The following is a 17,034-nucleotide window of genomic DNA, read 5'->3' as shown; positions in this document are numbered from 1 at the left end:
CTGCTCGTATATTAGTACATCCGAAGTTGGTGGAATATACGAGCAAGTGTCATAAATAGACTGGCCGGGAAGAATCAGTCTAACACAGAGGAATTCCAGGGCTTGTGAGACCTGGACTATGAAAAGTTCCGACGTAAAGTAAGAGTTTACTGCAATCAGAACCCCTCCTCCACGTCGAGATGAACGATCATTCCTATAAATTGTGTACCGTTCTGCCAAAACTTCGGAACTAAGAATGTCCGGCTTTAACCAGATTTCGGTAAACACAATAACATGGGATGAAAATGTGAAACTATCCATAAAAAGAGTGCTCAGCTTACTACGTAAGCCGCGAGCATTTTAATAGGCTACAACGAGGGATGTTAGTTTTATGACTGCAAGGAATTGCAGTGGGAAGAGGTGGATGGAGCAGAGGAGGAAGGCCCACTGGCCTCACTACTAGGAAGAGTTATGTTGGGCCAATTGTTCTTCTTAGCCTTAAACTGTTTCACCACCAGGTGCTCTGGCCAAAATTTGGAAGAGCAGATGGTCTCGAATTGAGTTGGAGATACGCTAATCTTGACAGAAGCTATCTCCCTTGCATAAGAGAAATTAAACTTCTTCACCTTTAAGCCATCGGCTTTTATTTTGCTTTGATTAAAAGCAGTTACATCATTAGATGTGAGGTCAGGGGCAAGCCGAGAGACAAAAACTTGCCGCTTTGGTGGGACTCCCACCAGAGGTTTTGGCACGGGACGTTTATTGGTTGGTGCGATCAATATAGAAGCGATACATAAGGGGCTTGGAGCGGACTCGACAGACACGGACGCTACAGTACTAACTGGCTGCATGTTCTCGAAGATGATCGATTCGGTAGCCGAAATTTGATCACCAGCAGCTGTAGTTGCCCTTGGAGTTGCAAACGAAATTAGCTGCTGCACTATCGGAGTGGACGGAGACAATTGATCAGCAGCGAGCGGTCGAGGTGCAGGAACTTGCAGATCACGAGGAGTGACTTTTTTGCGCCTAGGAGACTCATTCAGCAGCTTAAAACCGCTGAGTTGAGACTCCATGGCTAGAAGCCGATCGTACTGCTTTTTAAAGCCCACGGTCAGCTCCTTAAAGCCCTTTCGCGTCTGGAACTGGAAAACACTCCCCGACACAGGATAACATCCAATTACGAGTGTGGCCATCACAATGGGCAGTACTGCCTCCGTGTGATCTCGGCTTGACCGAGCAGCCCAATAAACCTAAGAAAACGCGCCAAAAACTCGTATTTCTTCAGTTTTTTTACGAGAGGTAGTGTCACTTAAATCGATATAAAACCCAAAATGCTCAAAAAGCGCAGAGAATGACTTCCCACAAATATTAAGAAATATCCAATGATGAATACAAAAAGTATCAGAAAAGCAAAAATATGTAATTAAATTTATTATTTTCGATCAAAGTTAAAAATCAATAGAAAAAGTATCAATCCATATAAATCTAGTAATAAAGAACTTTAACATTCTAAAAACTGTATTGATGCAGTTAAAAACGGGTCCCTAGTACTTTGTGGCTTGCCATTTGGGAAATATATAGTTTTTCAAATGAAACCAGTAGGAACCCGGTACTCAGTCAGTATGAAATCATCGTTCGTTCTCTTTCGTAGTGACCAGACGTGTCACTCTACGGGATCTGCAAGTCCTTCGATCGCTTGCTACAGCAGCTAATTTCGTTTGCCACTCCAAGGGCAACGACAGCCGCTGGTGATCCAGTTTCGGCTACCAAATTGATCATCTCAGAGAACGTGCAGCCAGTTACGACTGTAGCGTCCGTTTCCCTGGAGTCCGCTCCAAGCCCCTTAAGTATCGCATATATTTTGATTCCATCAACCAATAACGTCCCGGACCACCGGATATTGCCGTCACAGGTAACAGATCTGTGGTGACAAAATGAACCTGGTGGGAGTTTTACCACAGCGGCAAGTTTTATGTTTCTCGGCTTGTCCCTGACCTCCCTGACCACTTTTATGCAAAACAAAATAAAAATCGTTGGCTTAAAGGTGGAGAAGTTTAATTTATCTTATGCCAGGGAGATATCCTCTTTCAAGATTAGCGTGTCTCCAACTCATTTCGAGACCATTTGCTCTTCCAAATTTTGGCCAGAGCACCTGCTGGTGAAGCAGTTTAAGGCTAAGAAGAACAATTGGCTCAACATAACTCTTNACACATCTCTAATTTCGTTTGCAACTCCAAGGGCAACTACAGCTGCTGGTGATCAAATTTCGGCTACCGAATCGATCATCTTCGAGAACATGCAGCCAGTTAGTACTGTAGCGTCCGTGTCTGTCGAGTCCGCTCCAAGCCCCTTATGTATCGCTTCTATATTGATCGCACCAACCAATAAACGTCCCGTGCCAAAACCTCTGGTGGGAGTCCCACCAAAGCGGCAAGTTTTTGTCTCTCGGCTTGCCCCTGACCTCACATCTAATGATGTAACTGCTTTTATGCAAAACAAAATAAAAATCGTTGGCTTAAAGGTGGAGAAGTTTAATTTATCTTATGAAAGGGAGAGACCATTTGCTCAGCCAATCTCCGCTATCTGATAAAGACAATTTAATAGTTATTGGTGATTTCAACCTGCCAGGTACTGTTTGGTTTTCGATTAACCTTGTGCCCATGACACAACATGACTTTATTGATGGATGTCCCTGTCTCAAGTCATCCATGTAAAAAATTCCTTGGGTCGATTGCTTGATCTGTGCTTTGTCTCGGATCCGACAGTAGCGTTGTTAACACGAGCACTCCCGCTCACCATACCTGAAGACTGCTATCATCCTACTTTCGAAGTGTCGGTAGATATTGGACCTACTGTATCGGATCGTGCGGGTGGGCTATCTGAACGCGTCCGCTGCTTTCGTAAAGCCGAGTTTACGAAGCTCAATAATTTAATTAGGGATTTTGATTGGTCCGCTCTGTACTTGTGCACTAACGTTATTGAAGGCACAAACATTTTTACACTCGGTACTCGAAGAGTAGATAGGTTATATATTGTATTTGTGCACAAAAACGTTCCCGATCCATAAAATATATATATCCTTGATCAGCATCAATAGCCGAGTCGATAAAGCCATGTCTGTCTGTCCGTTTGTCCGTCTTGTTGGATAGTTCTCAGAGACTATAAGAGCTAGAGCCACCAAATTTTTGTGGTATTTTGGTAGTCGCTAACAGAGCGTCTTGGCGTGAGAAGTTAGCTCCAGCTGAAATTAAGTAAGTCCGATTTGGTCCCTCTTCTTTAAGCATTCTGCTGGCACTTCATAATGCAGCAAATGGTAATTTGTTAGTTTTTACAAAAGCAGACGATGAAAACTTATTTATGTTTGGGTGTCTTGGCATGTGCGTGCAAATCGCTGTTTTGCATTAATGCTATATTTACAAAGCAGAAGAATCTCGCATATAAGAACTATGGCTAAGCTGCATTTTCACACATTCTAAAATACTTCGTTAGAATTAGTATACAAATCGATTCTTGTAAAATACTTCAGTTACGTCAGTACTTATCAATCTTTTTCCAAAATATCTTGGAAAATAACTATAATTTCCGCTATTTTACAATAAATACAGCATTTGGCAGTGGAAAAACGCTAGATATACCTAAATTGACAACGTTGACTGTGAGTGCTCAGTTCCCCACCGACAATGTGTGCAGATCTGCTGGCAAAAACAGTTTTTCCAGAGTAGGTGGCAGCCCAGAGGGTGTTGTTTAGAATGGAAACTCCTCTGGGAATTGAAGAAACTTCCGAAGCAGTAATCCTCGAAGCTCTTAATTGGACCGAAAACGGCAAAGCACCAGACCCTGACGGGTGGCTAATGCCGTACTCCGCACAGTTGTTGAGGCAAGTCCACGAAATGTTGTGGATCTTTTCGATGCGTGCATATTCGAAAGAATCCTACCCAGCCTATCGAAGCGAGAACGGCTTTACAACACAAATGCAACAAGCCGACCGAGGAGCCACCACAGACTCATCACTAGACACAGAGGGTAAGATCGTCGAGTGCGCAATCCACACAAGGCTGCAGGCAGTTTTAACGTGTTAAAACTCTCACCGCCCACAAAACATAATCCACAGAAATAACAGAACTCCACAATTACCACTAGTTCAAGCCAGAAGTACCTGGGGGTAAATATAGAGCATAGGCTTAGCTTCCAGCATCACATGGCAGTAAAGAAAAGGCGGAAGCTCCTAGACAGTTTTCTTAGCTCGAAGCCCATGTATGCGGCACCGATAAGGAATAATGCATTGAGCTAAGAAACATATGCTAGTGAATGCAACGCTGAACAGAGACTGTGCACCCTGAGAGTGTGCTATGGATTCAGAACAATTTCCCAAGTCGCCGCACTAGTGGTAACCGGACCCTATCCATATGCTGGCAACAGAAGCCGCAGGGATCAGATAATGACCTGGAGACCAGAGGTGTCGCTAGGCAACGCTCAGTACGGCAATGTCAAGGACAGTAGTATCAAAGGGCGTTGGACGCATATGCTAATCACTGACCTGTTGAGTTGGTCCGAGCCCATGTACAAGTGGAATACCACCTGACCCAATTGTTGACAGGACATAGATAGATGCTTTAAATCCTACCTGCTCAGTTTTAAGAACGAGGCTGACCAGTTCTAAAATTGACAACAAATTTCCTCCTATCATAATTTATTCGAAAAAATGAAATAACTGCTAATACTAGCAAGAAGCAATTGATTTTTGATGGTAGTTCGCTAGACCCCGGGAGGTTCACATTCAAATAGAAAGCAAGCAATCGAGGAAGCCTTCCAGAAAAGTTAAGTAATAATTAATTAATTTATTTACATGAATCTTAAAATGATTTTATTATTGCTTCTTCGCCAAAGAAAGCGCTGCTAGACCCATGTAGTAAGTATAAATTCATGTTTGTTTTTGGGTTGAGTATTTAATTTATCTTCATAAAATGTTGTAATTAATGTTTCCCGTAAATCTGTCTACGTTTTTTTTAAGTATCGAAGTTCGTTTAGCAGCACAACACCCACCCCAACGAGTGCCTTTTGTTATGCTGCTCCGAGTATATTCATTCGCCATCGCTATTTTCCAATTTGGATCCATCTGTGAAGATGTTGATAGCCCCTTTTGGACCAGGTGGGCCCTCGAGCCGTTCCTTCCTTCGGGGGATGATAGCCTTAAAAGGAGTTTCCGTGTACTCGCTGGGAACGCAATAGTCCGTTCGATCAGGTACTATGTTGTTGTCCCTAAGGATAGCCGAGTGACCATAGTGCTGTGACGTATATTGGTCTGAGTCTCGCAGTCGTATTCCTGCCTGTTATTTTCCTGAAAGGTCTATACCCTGTAGGCTTGGGATGGCACAATTTGAAGATAAACGAAAATTAAAACGCCATTCGGTAGGGAAGGACCATATCTATCAGATCACCGAATTTGGATCAGATAGGATCATTATTTTAGCCAGAATGAAGAAATTCATTTTCAGTGGCTAAACCCTCCCCGTCCAGCAGCATTTTTTATTTTTTGCACATTCTCTCATTCCACACTCCGTTTCGGGCAGAGTGCGGGTCTAGGGGCGAGGGCCGAGTTAAAGAGCGTGTTGGCATGGGAAGTGATATAGATGTAGATGACACATTTACTAATGAGTACCGGGTGTCAAAGTTGTGACTCGTAAGAAACGTTTCACACAAACTTTCTCGTCGAAAGTTTATAGGGCCATTATGGCCATCTTCACTCTTTCATTGGTGTTTAGGTTCCAATTTAGCTTCTTATCTATTACCAACTTAAGGTAACTGGCACTGTCGCTAAAGGATAGCCTACATTTTTTTAGTGTTTGTTGAGAGGGGGAGTTTTGTACTTGTTAGTGAATACCTCAAGTTCCTTTTTCGAGGGACGAGTTTTTCGAGTCCGCACGATCTTGTCCATTCTGACAATCGCGTGAGTTTTGCGGTCATAAGATCACAGAGTGTTTGGGGAAATTTTCCCGTGAATGCCAACACTTTGCAAACCCACCAATATCAAGAAAGGCCGCTAGGGAGTATTCCTTTAGGTATAGAACTTCTCTATCCCTGAAACTACTTCAACTTTTTCGAGGGACTTACACCCAGTCCGCACGATCTTGTCCACTCTGACAATCGCGTGAGTTTTGCGGTCATAAGATCACAGAGTGTTTGGAGAAATTTTCCGTGAATGCCGAAAAGAAAGGCCTCTGGGGAGTATTCCTTTAGGTATAGAACTGAAGTGTGATGTGATGATTGGACACCTCCTTTCTAATTGGTCTGAAGTAAATCAGTCGATTCTGTAAACCATTCTCTTCTTGCACAAAAGCTCGACCTTCTAGGGTTTCCGCCTAATGATTTTGAGATGGATTTCAAGCTGCCTGTGTTCTAGGTCTCAAAGAGTCCTTTTCAAAAACTCCTTATCTTTACCTGTTATATGTTTTTCTGGAGTACCACAGGGTTGCTATCTAGGCCCCCTACTTTCCAAACTCTTTATTAATGACCTTTGTATGCGGATGACGTAAGACTGCCATCCTACCATTCTTCTGCATTACTTCTAATAAGTAATAAGTTAGTCGTAGAACAATTCTTATTGTAATTTTTATGCACAACTTGATCAAGGGGGAAGTAGCCAACCCTGACTTGTTGAGCCGCATAAACTATACGATTCCCATTATAACCACTAGAAACTTTATTCCTTTTCCCCTCCACTTTTTAGATCGAATTATGCCTTACATGAACCCTTTAAGGGTTTTATGCTCGGATAATAATCCCCTCTATCACATTATATCATCCAATAGCTCCCTTCCTCTTCTTAAATCTCTTATACTAGCTTATACTACTATATATATACTATAATAACCTCTCCCGAAGTTACTTTCATTTTCTTTTTGTTGTGTTTCTGATTTTGGTAATTTTTCTGGCTTTGCTCTTTAAGTTGGATTTAGCTCTCATTTTCCTCGAATATTAGCCTAACATCTGTCTTTCCAGAGCCCCTCGGTCGGTTGGTGGGTTTGCTGGGCACCGCACGCGTTTTTGGGATGACGACAATTTTTTGCTCGAGCTATGCTTGGATAATCTTCCTCACTATCAGTATCTTTTTGAAGATGCATTGTAACCAGTTGATTGGCCGGACCCCAGCCTTCTGCAGTTGAGCTGGGATGACCTTGTCTGGAACTGGCGATTGGAACGGTTTGAAGCTGTTCACCGCCCAGCAGATATTCAATTTTGTGAGAAGGTGCGCCAGCGAGGTAGCTGGGCCTTCACTGAGGCGGTGGTTGAGCACCCTGTGAAGTGAGTACCGAGTAGGATGTTTAGGGATCCTTCGCGCTTGTCGCCAGTACAGCTTTAAAAAGTTGGGATGTTACTCCCAGGCTGTCCAAGATCTGGCGATCCTCCTTTTATTGCCGGCGATCAGCTGTTGGCTTTCCGGCTGGTCTGACGGGCATTGGGGTTTGCCCTAACGCGTTGTGCTGTTAGTGTGTCCGTTTTTCCGGTGGTATTTGAATCAGTTTCCAATTCTTTCTGGCTTATTATAATAATTATTTTCTCTTAATCTTAGATATAATTCTTCTCTTCTACTTCTTCTCTTAATTCCTAGGCTGATTGGGTATATATATGTGGTTATTAATATAGGTGAGTAATTATATGTGAGTATATTGTGACGTCGCTTCGGCCGGGCTAGCTGAAAGAGAGGTTTCCGTAGGTTCAAGAATTAGGCTGGGATAACCGGTGAAAGAAATATCGTTCCTTATTGATCTTATATTTACAGAGTTTTGGATGTGGGGACCGTCGTCGGGTCCACGCTAATGTCTTCCTTTGGTTGGATGCTTGGCCGCACGTGGCTGTGTGCGGGCGGGGCTCTGTAGATGCGGAGTTCAGGGCCCACTCTGAGTGGAGTCAGCGATGCAGAGGTGTTGGACACGCTCGAAGGAAAGGATATGGATGCGACGTGGAGACGAGTTTGTTGCGGAGGTTAACCACATTCCGTGGAGAAGATCGATGCGGAGGTTGAGCACACTCCGAGAAGACGTATGTCGTCTGTATGTACCTATGACCGGAGAAGGAGTGATCCTCTAGGACTCTCCAACCCTTGATCGAGTTTAGTAGGTTTTGGGACAATAGGGTAAGGTCTATGACCTCCTGTCGTGACTCACCCCTTACATTGTATCCGACCTCCCCCAATGGATGTGTTGGGCGTTGACGAGCAGAAAGATGTCTATAAGTTATCTAGCTAGGATGGAGGTGCGAGTTTTACCTTCTTTCGGCGCTACAATCAGCTTGTAGTCCTTCGTCGCTAATCCATAGACCTTGTCTCCAACTAGCCAGACTCCTGGATTAGGACTACGACACCTCCGCTCGATTCCAAGCGGAGTAGGAGGGCAGCAGTTGCTGCTTTACAGTGGTGGAGATTTATCTGAAGAAGCCTCAGAGGGATCCTTGCAAATCTCCGCCACTGTATTGTCGGCGTCCGACTCACCGGAGCTCTCGTTTCGGTACATCGCCTTGAACTCGAGCATCAGCTCCGTGTCCGTTGAGTCACCTTCATGGGTCAACTCCAGCTCGTTGTCGGGTGCTTCAATATCAGAGGCCACATCTTGCTCGACTGGGTTGTCGACAGGACGCGCCCCGTCCGCTGCATCCGACTTGTACACCTTTATGGTGACGAAGCTGAACCCGAAGTTGAGCTCGCCCTTAGCTACCTCTATCGGGGTCAGCGACTCCTTGTTGATAACGACTACGGCTTGGTTTGTGGGGCCCTGCGTCGGTTCAACTTTGACAACCTTCCAATCTGCCGTTGGAACGCTGCAAAATTTTCAGGATGCGTTCTAGCTCTTTCAAAGAGGCCGCACCCAAATTTTTGCCGTCGGTCTACTGGGCACTTCGCTCCAGTCGACTGAGACCAGCTTAGCCCCTGGGTAGACCTCTCTTACTTGCGGTACCGCTTCTTTATACAGCTGCACGGAGCGTTCGACTTCGCAGGCTATTACTTTTGTCGTTCCCTGGAACCACCCCATGTCCTTGCAGACTGGAGGGGGGCTGGGGTCCTTGTCCAGGAGCTTGAAGCAGAACTTCCACTGGATCCTACCATCCGCGCTGCCTTTGTCGACGACGCCTATCAACGTCCTCGGCAGTATTTTGGATATCTTTTACATAACACAACATGTACATAATATTAATGTATGGGTAATGTAGATAAATATGCAAAAAAAAATGTCTTACATACATATTTTTCCATGCACATACATACATACATTTTAAACGTTATAATCAAAAACTTAACACATACTTAACTATACCCTACACTAACTTCTGGTGGCGCGTCCGCCTATTCCCGCCTTCTCAACTTATATTAATTGGTGGAAATAAATAAGTGTAAATAAATATAAAGAAATAAACGTGAATATTACGGCAACGACTACATATAAATGGTTACATGCATATAAATATATATGGGGACGAATATGAATTAAATATTAAATTTAAATAATTCGACTGCAACACCTAGCGAAAATTCAGGCGTACATGGACGCAAACAATCGAAGGAAATGGAAATAACGGCTTTCCTCTAGGCTGCTGCAGCACCCAACGTAGGCTCACACCCACTCGGATTCCACGTGAGTATCCTCTTATCCTTCTTCTCTGCTTCCAACAGCTGCGACCCTGGCTCGATATCCTCCATTCGTCTCGCATCTCGTAGGTCTTTTTAAATCTCCGTGCTCCGCCGTCGTCTGCTGGTTCGCGTTCCAGGCTTCCCGGTCTCTTATTCAGGTCGACATCATCTCCCATGAAGCACCAATTCTGGCTCCGTCTCTCCGGCCTCCTTGGAGGCTCTTGGGGAATCTGCTCCTATTGTTCCCCGGCACATCTGGACCTGGTGCCCGTGCTCTGCTTTAGACATTCTGCCTTCCCTGCCGTTTGGATCATCCTCCCAGACCAGATATTGGATTATCTCCCCCTTCTGGAGCAGGGGCTTCATTGCCTCCGTTATGGCAGCTATCAGCTCCATAAAACCTCGACGGAACTCCTCCTGCAACGTCCCGCTGATGGTGACCATAGCTCTTCTTTACGTCTCCTGCGCTTGTGCTAGGCGACGTTAATGCCAGAAATAATTTCGGAAGGAAATTCTTTTGTCTTCGGACGATACCAGATTTCATCATCGGTAGGTTCCCTGACTTAGGAGTCCTGCGAGTCATTTTCATCTTGACCGTAAGTTGTAAGTGCTCACCTACCATTTTTCTACCTACCTAACTTTTCTTTCTTTCACAGAACTAACTACCTCAAACAAACTCAACAATAACTCAACTCAGCTTAACAAGATCAACAATAAGAGGGGAAAGTAACCACAACTGCTACTGGAGCCATCTGCACCTAGTTCCCTACGTCTTTCCTTGTCCAACGTCTACAACTTTTTCGCGAGCGCTGTTGACCTCTAATCTTCTACAGAAGATTAAGAGTAAAGGGCGCTCACTCTGCTACCTAACTCTGCTACCTGCTTCTAGCCCACTACTCTACTGGAACCTATCTTCGGGATCCTGTAGCTGCTCCAGGTGAATCGCGTGGCTGACTTATTGTCCCCACGGGCCACCAAGAGCAGAACAAATCTCTACGAAATACTACCTTCCCGGTCTCCTCCAGCGGTAAGCAGAGGAAGCAGCACAAAAAAACTACACGAACTTAACTAATTTGGGTATTTTCCCTTTCCAGGCTCTCTTTTGTCCACCAAATTTTGGCTCCGGACTATGCTCACATTGAAACCAGTGTATTTCAAAAATGAGCTACGCCCCCTGGGTCTAGGGAAGGGCGGCGAGCTAACGGAGCGTGTTGGTGTGAGAAGTGTTGTAGATGTAGATGACAGATGAAGAAAAAATTTAAAATTTGACAAAACACCGCTAAGGTGCAGATGTAGTACTGAGTGCCGGGTAAAACAGTTGTAATGCGTAAGAAGCGTCTCACACGTCCCTTCTCGTTTTTATTTTGTTTTGAGCCGTGTTTTAACATTATTTAAGATTTGTCTTTCGCAGACAATTATTAAATTTCCTCTTTGGGTACTTGGCAATCGTATTTCAGTTTTCTTATCGGTTGTTGAGTCCGAAAATCCTTAGCAGGCTGCTGGATATGCTGTTATGTAACTATCATTATTAGAATTTTAAAAACTGACGTTTGTTCGGTTCGGTTGTGGCAGCCAGATGAGAATTTAACGCTCAGCACCATGGCTTGTGACACATACATACACACATGAAACTGCGAATCTGACTTGAAGAGGAAAAGCTAAACATTTTTGTTTTGGCACAGCTGACTTGTGTGAGAGCCGGTTTCCGATCAATACTCGGGAGAGCCAAACGCCAAACTCTCTCAGCCGAAGGCATGGCAACACGAGCCGAAGGCCCTGGGCCCAATCCCCTCTACACACTAAGCAACAAGTTTTTTTAGCTATTTGAAGTCTCTAGTTGTTGTTTTCTTAGTCGTACAATACATTATATTCCATATACTCTTCGAGTACTGGGTACAACAAAAATTTAATATTTTTAACCATTAACATAACATGTAATAGATAATATGACATTAGGCTATGATTTTTAGAAATGGGTATTATCGGTGTCATTGTGTCAATGAAACTGTTTCATTTAGTTAATGAATAGTAAGTTAATTAATTTATTAATTTAGTAAAATATTCGAATATACACCGACCTAAAAGTATCCAATAATCAACGAAACAAATCAACTTTTTCTGAAAGATGGTATGGTATGATGATTTTTATACCCGTAGAGTAAATAGGGTATATTGTATTTGTGCAAATAAAAGGGGAAGAATGTAACGCATAGCAGGAAACGTTTCCGACCCCCTAAAGTTATATATACATATATCATTGATCAGCGTCAATAGCCGAGTCTATTTATGTCTGCCTGACTGTTTGTTACCCAAATTTGTGTGATGACTCATGTGATAGTACACCGTTCCAAGTGTATTTAAAAAATTAGCCCTGCCCCCTCAAAGGTAAAAAATCTGCGGTATCCACAATTTTAAAGATTAGAGAAGTCCAAAAACGCGATTCCAGAGGGAATGACCATGTCATTCAGATCACCGAATTTGGATTAGATTGGATAATTATTTTTGCCATTATGAATAAATTAATGGCTGGTGGAAAAACGCAGTAGGTTGGACATTTTTTTCAAATTTTTTCAAAATGTTTATTTTTTTAAAACACAGACTACTATCATGAGGCAAACTATTAAAAGTTAAATTATGTAACAACTATTATGTTTTTTTTCACATTGCTTTCAAATGGTTAATCAGCACACTCCATTGTCGTTGCCCTCACTCTTGCAGCGAGAGCCTATTCACTCGTACTTTTCACTCGTCCCTTCTGCTTAGTGTTGCCGACGAGACCTCCTTATCGTTTCTGCATGCTTATAGTTTCTTCATGGGGTGGGTAAAAAGTCGGCAGAGGCAGAAGCCGAGTGAAGCAGAAGCAGAGTGTGAATGAGGGAATGTGAAAAGAACAAAAAAAGCTGCGGGACAGGGTGGGTTTAGCCACTGAAAATTAATTTCTTCATTGTGGTCATAATAATGATCCAACACAATTTGGTGATCTGATAGATATGGCCATTCCCTACGGAATGGCGTTTTTAGTTTTCTTTCAGCTTCAAAATTGTATATTTGGGAGGTTTTCGCCCTTTTGCTTTTGCGGGGGCGGAAAGGGCGTGTCTCATTTTTTAGATACACTTGTTTCAGTGTGAGCATACAGCAGTCTGGAGCTAAAATTTGGTGGCTCTAGCTCTTCTAGTCTCTGAGAACTAGCCGACAAACAAGACGGACAGACGGACGGACGGACAGATGGACAGGCAGACATGGCTCTATCGACTCGGCTATTTATGCTGATCAAGAATATATATACCTTATGGGGTCGGAAACTTTTCCTTCTGTGCGTTACATACAACCGTTATTCTTACAAATTCAATATACCCTATTTACTCTTTGAGTACCGGGTTTAAAAATGATATCTTGTCTCGACAGAATCGCGACAAGAGGAAGAAAGAAAGCAAAAGAAGCCCTAGACGCCTAGAAAAGAGCATTAAATGGAGACGATTTGAAACATATTAATATAGCCGAGCGAAAACTAATTTTTTGGATATTATAATTTCTTAATCCTATACTCGGTAATCATTTTATATGTATACTAGCTGACCCGGCGAACTTCGCACCGCCTAACAGTCAATGAATGTCGTGTTACTTTTTAGCTGAAATAATTTAGGCTTTGATGATTGTAAAACAATGATACAAAATAATATGTTTATATAGATAGAAACAAAAAAGTACCAACTTGATAGCGCGTGATTTCATCGTTGGTATTGGATGTTTGGATACCAAAAACCGCCATTGCAAATGTATTTAATTGACCGAATTGCAATCACTTGGAATGCGCTCTAAAGCAGTCTTGAACAGCTTGACCAATGCATGATGTCCATGAAGCATTTGCTGTAGATTTTGGAAAATTGCTCTCTTCGTAGCTCGTTGAGCCCTTGACGCCTGTCAAGTTGTTCTTCCATATTGCCCATATTGCAAGAATTTATGCTGTGCATCTTCTATAGGTTGCAATGATCCACTGCGATGGTAATAGGATTTTCATTCAAGCACTTTGTGGTAAACGACATTCTTTGTTTTTTGGTCAGGAGCAAGAACAAATAAAGCGGATGGTTTGCCGACACGTGAGCATGCCACGTACAATGGACCATGAGAAAAACATTAATTTTCTAGATTGAGGCCACAAATAGTCAAGGATTGGCCCTGTGATTTGTTGATCGTCATGGCGAAGCCAAGACGAATCGGGAATTGAATTCGTTTAAACTCAAAGGGCATATCCGTTGGGATCATCGGAATCCTTGGAATAAGAAGTTCCTCATCTTTAAATTTTCCTTTAAGTATNTCGTAGCTCGTTGAGCCCTTGACGCCTGTCAAGTTGTTCTTCCATATTGCCCATATTGCAAGAATTTATGCTGTGCATCTTCTATAGGTTGCAATGATCCACTGCGATGGTAATAGGATTTTCATTCAAGCACTTTGTGGTAAACGACATTCTTTGTTTTTTGGTCAGGAGCAAGAACAAATAAAGCGGATGGTTTGCCGACACGTGAGCATGCCACGTACAATGGACCATGAGAAAAACATTATTATCTATCTATCGGGAATATGAGGGGATAGGGATAGGGAATGAAAATATACGCCAAATTGCTTCATTGCAGTTCACAAATCTACCAACTTGATAGCGCGTGATTTCATCGTTGGTATTGGATGATTGTTTATTTATTTTGTTTATAATTTATACTAATTTGTTAATGTTTACTTGTTGTTTACTTGAATAATCTGTTTAAAGACTTGTGTGTGTACCACAGAAGTCTTTTTTTATTTCAAAACCGAAATTCCGGCGTAGTTTGTCCGGTATTTAACAAAAATTCTACATAAGACGATGAGCGCTGCCTTACAAATCCAATTCCTTGGGTCGATTGCTTGATCTGTGCTTTGTCTCGGATCCGACAGTAGCGTTGTTAACACGAGCACTCCCGCTCACCATACCTGAAGACTGCTATCATCCTACTTTCGAAGTGTCGGTAGATATTGGACCTACTGTATCGGATCGTGCGGGTGGGCTATCTGAACGCGTCCGCTGCTTTCGTAAAGCCGAGTTTACGAAGCTCAATAATTTAATTAGGGATTTTGATTGGTCCGCTCTGTACTTGTGCACTAACGTTATTGAAGGCACAAACATTTTTACACTCGGTACTCGAAGAGTAGATAGGTTATATATTGTATTTGTGCACAAAAACGNATGCGCTCTAAAGCAGTCTTGAACAGCTTGACCAATGCATGATGTCCATGAAGCATTTGCTGTAGATTTTGGAAAATTGCTCTCTTCGTAGCTCGTTGAGCCCTTGACGCCTGTCAAGTTGTTCTTCCATATTGCCCATATTGCAAGAATTTATGCTGTGCATCTTCTATAGGTTGCAATGATCCACTGCGATGGTAATAGGATTTTCATTCAAGCACTTTGTGGTAAACGACATTCTTTGTTTTTTGGTCAGGAGCAAGAACAAATAAAGCGGATGGTTTGCCGACACGTGAGCATGCCACGTACAATGGACCATGAGAAAAACATTAATTTTCTAGATTGAGGCCACAAATAGTCAAGGATTGGCCCTGTGATTTGTTGATCGTCATGGCGAAGCCAAGACGAATCGGGAATTGAATTCGTTTAAACTCAAAGGGCATATCCGTTGGGATCATCGGAATCCTTGGAATAAGAAGTTCCTCATCTTTAAATTTTCCTTTAAGTATCGACACGTGAATCACATTGCTCATCAGTTTTCTTATCACCAAACGCGTTCCATTGCACAGTTTTGGTTGGTTTAAATTTCTAAGCATGATGACTACCGAGCCAACTTTAAGTTTTAAATTGTGCGGTGGTAAACCAGGCAAATCCAAGAAGTTTAAAAATTCAGTTGGATAATTAGTGGCTTCTTCTTCATTTGTTACACAGTCGATAGATTTGAATGAATATAGAGTACCTGCGATTTGATTTTGAATTATAAGATTGAGGTCATGTACATCTTTATTTTTAGCGGCCAAAATTGCTCGCTTACTTAACCATTTAGTATTTTTGTGGTTAGCAATGATATCCGGGAATACGTTGTTGATAAGCTCGTCTTTTGATGTTACGAAATTACAAAAATTTGGAGGAAATGAAATCAAACCGCTCGATTTGTCAACAAGAACACGGCCATTACCGATAGTCAGCAATTGCTTCGAGAAATCATCAGCAGATAGATCTTTCAACAATGCAACTCTCATATTTACAGACAGTTGAAGTTTCTTTACATATCGCCACAGATTTGATGCTTTGAGGCAAGCGTTTATTTCATCTGCAGCAGTAGATCTTGCAATGACTGAAAGTGTTTGTCGGAAATCGCCAGATAATAAAATCATTGCACCACCAAAACATCTCGAGTCATTGCGCAGATCTTTTAATGTTCGGTCTAGTGCTTCCAATGCGCGTTTGTGCGCCATTGTGCATTCTTCCCATATGATGATTTTTGGTGCTACTAAAACTTTGGCCATTGCGGAGTTTTTCGAAATGTTACGTGTCGGTTGTTCAGTAGTTTGAAGGTTTAATGGCAATTTCAACGCTGAGTGAGCCGTACGGCATCCGTCTACCAATGTGGACGCTATTCCAGAAGAAGCAATTGCTACCGCAGTTTCGGATCTCGCCAAAATCAATGACATGAGGAATGTCTTCCCATCCAAAAAAAATAAGCCGCCATTTCCATCATCAATTGCATTATACAGTGTATCATACTCCCTCTGCATAGGAATCAACAGAGGTACATTCGTTTGAACTGATTGGATTAGTTCATGTGGATCATATTCATGTTCACGTTCCAATTCTCTATTAAATGCGTCATTCATTCCGCGAACTGGCTAAAAAACTGGATAAAATATCTTCGGACATGTTATCTTTGTATTTGTTCCACAGGTCAAGTGGGTTCGATGGGAAGCATGTTGAAATGATAGCAAATAATGTGCGTATCTGACTTGGAGATGCAGAAATAATTGCTTCAGCGATTGTCGTGTCCCAATGAGTATCGTTTTCAAGCAAATTTAGCTCTTGACATGCTGCACGAAATGTGGGGCACAAGATACCATTAACAGTTCGCAGTGATTCAAATGATGTTGGCCCTCGAACATGTACCAGCAACAACCGCAAATAGAAACATTCATCATTCTTCGGATGAACTGTGTAAATACGACCAAGAGCATCAGTAGAACGCATATCTGGATGACCAGGAACTGCATCGCCTTGCTTCCGACGTTGAAATTTCTTCGATGTAGCGTTCCAAGTGTAATAACGTGGCATTTCTGAGTAAAGCAAAGTTCGGGCGAACGGATCGCTTTGCCAAATCGCAAAGAAGCTGGTCAGTGCTGTCGCTGGAGGTGTTTCGGCACGTTGAGCAGCATTCGACGCTGTGAAATATACTCTCTGACCGTTCTCT

The 17,034-nt window shown here is 42.7% G+C and overlaps 1 protein-coding gene across 1 annotated transcript in view; it reads left to right on the top strand.

Moving 5' to 3' along the window:
* Positions 1-12,651: 12,651 nt before the first annotated feature.
* The window catches only part of LOC117591331 (UDP-N-acetylglucosamine--peptide N-acetylglucosaminyltransferase 110 kDa subunit), a 41,563-nt gene continuing 37,180 nt past the window's right edge, over positions 12,652-17,034 (top strand). The window contains exon 1 of the mRNA XM_034284551.1: positions 12,652-12,656. The gene's annotated coding sequence lies outside the window, so the exon portion shown is untranslated. The remainder of the gene's footprint in view (positions 12,657-17,034) is intronic.

Source organism: Drosophila guanche, unplaced genomic scaffold (genome assembly GCF_900245975.1).
Source record: "Drosophila guanche unplaced genomic scaffold, DGUA_6, whole genome shotgun sequence".
NCBI classification, from domain to species: domain Eukaryota; kingdom Metazoa; phylum Arthropoda; class Insecta; order Diptera; family Drosophilidae; genus Drosophila; species Drosophila guanche.
This window is presented reverse-complemented; position numbering and strand designations above follow the sequence as displayed.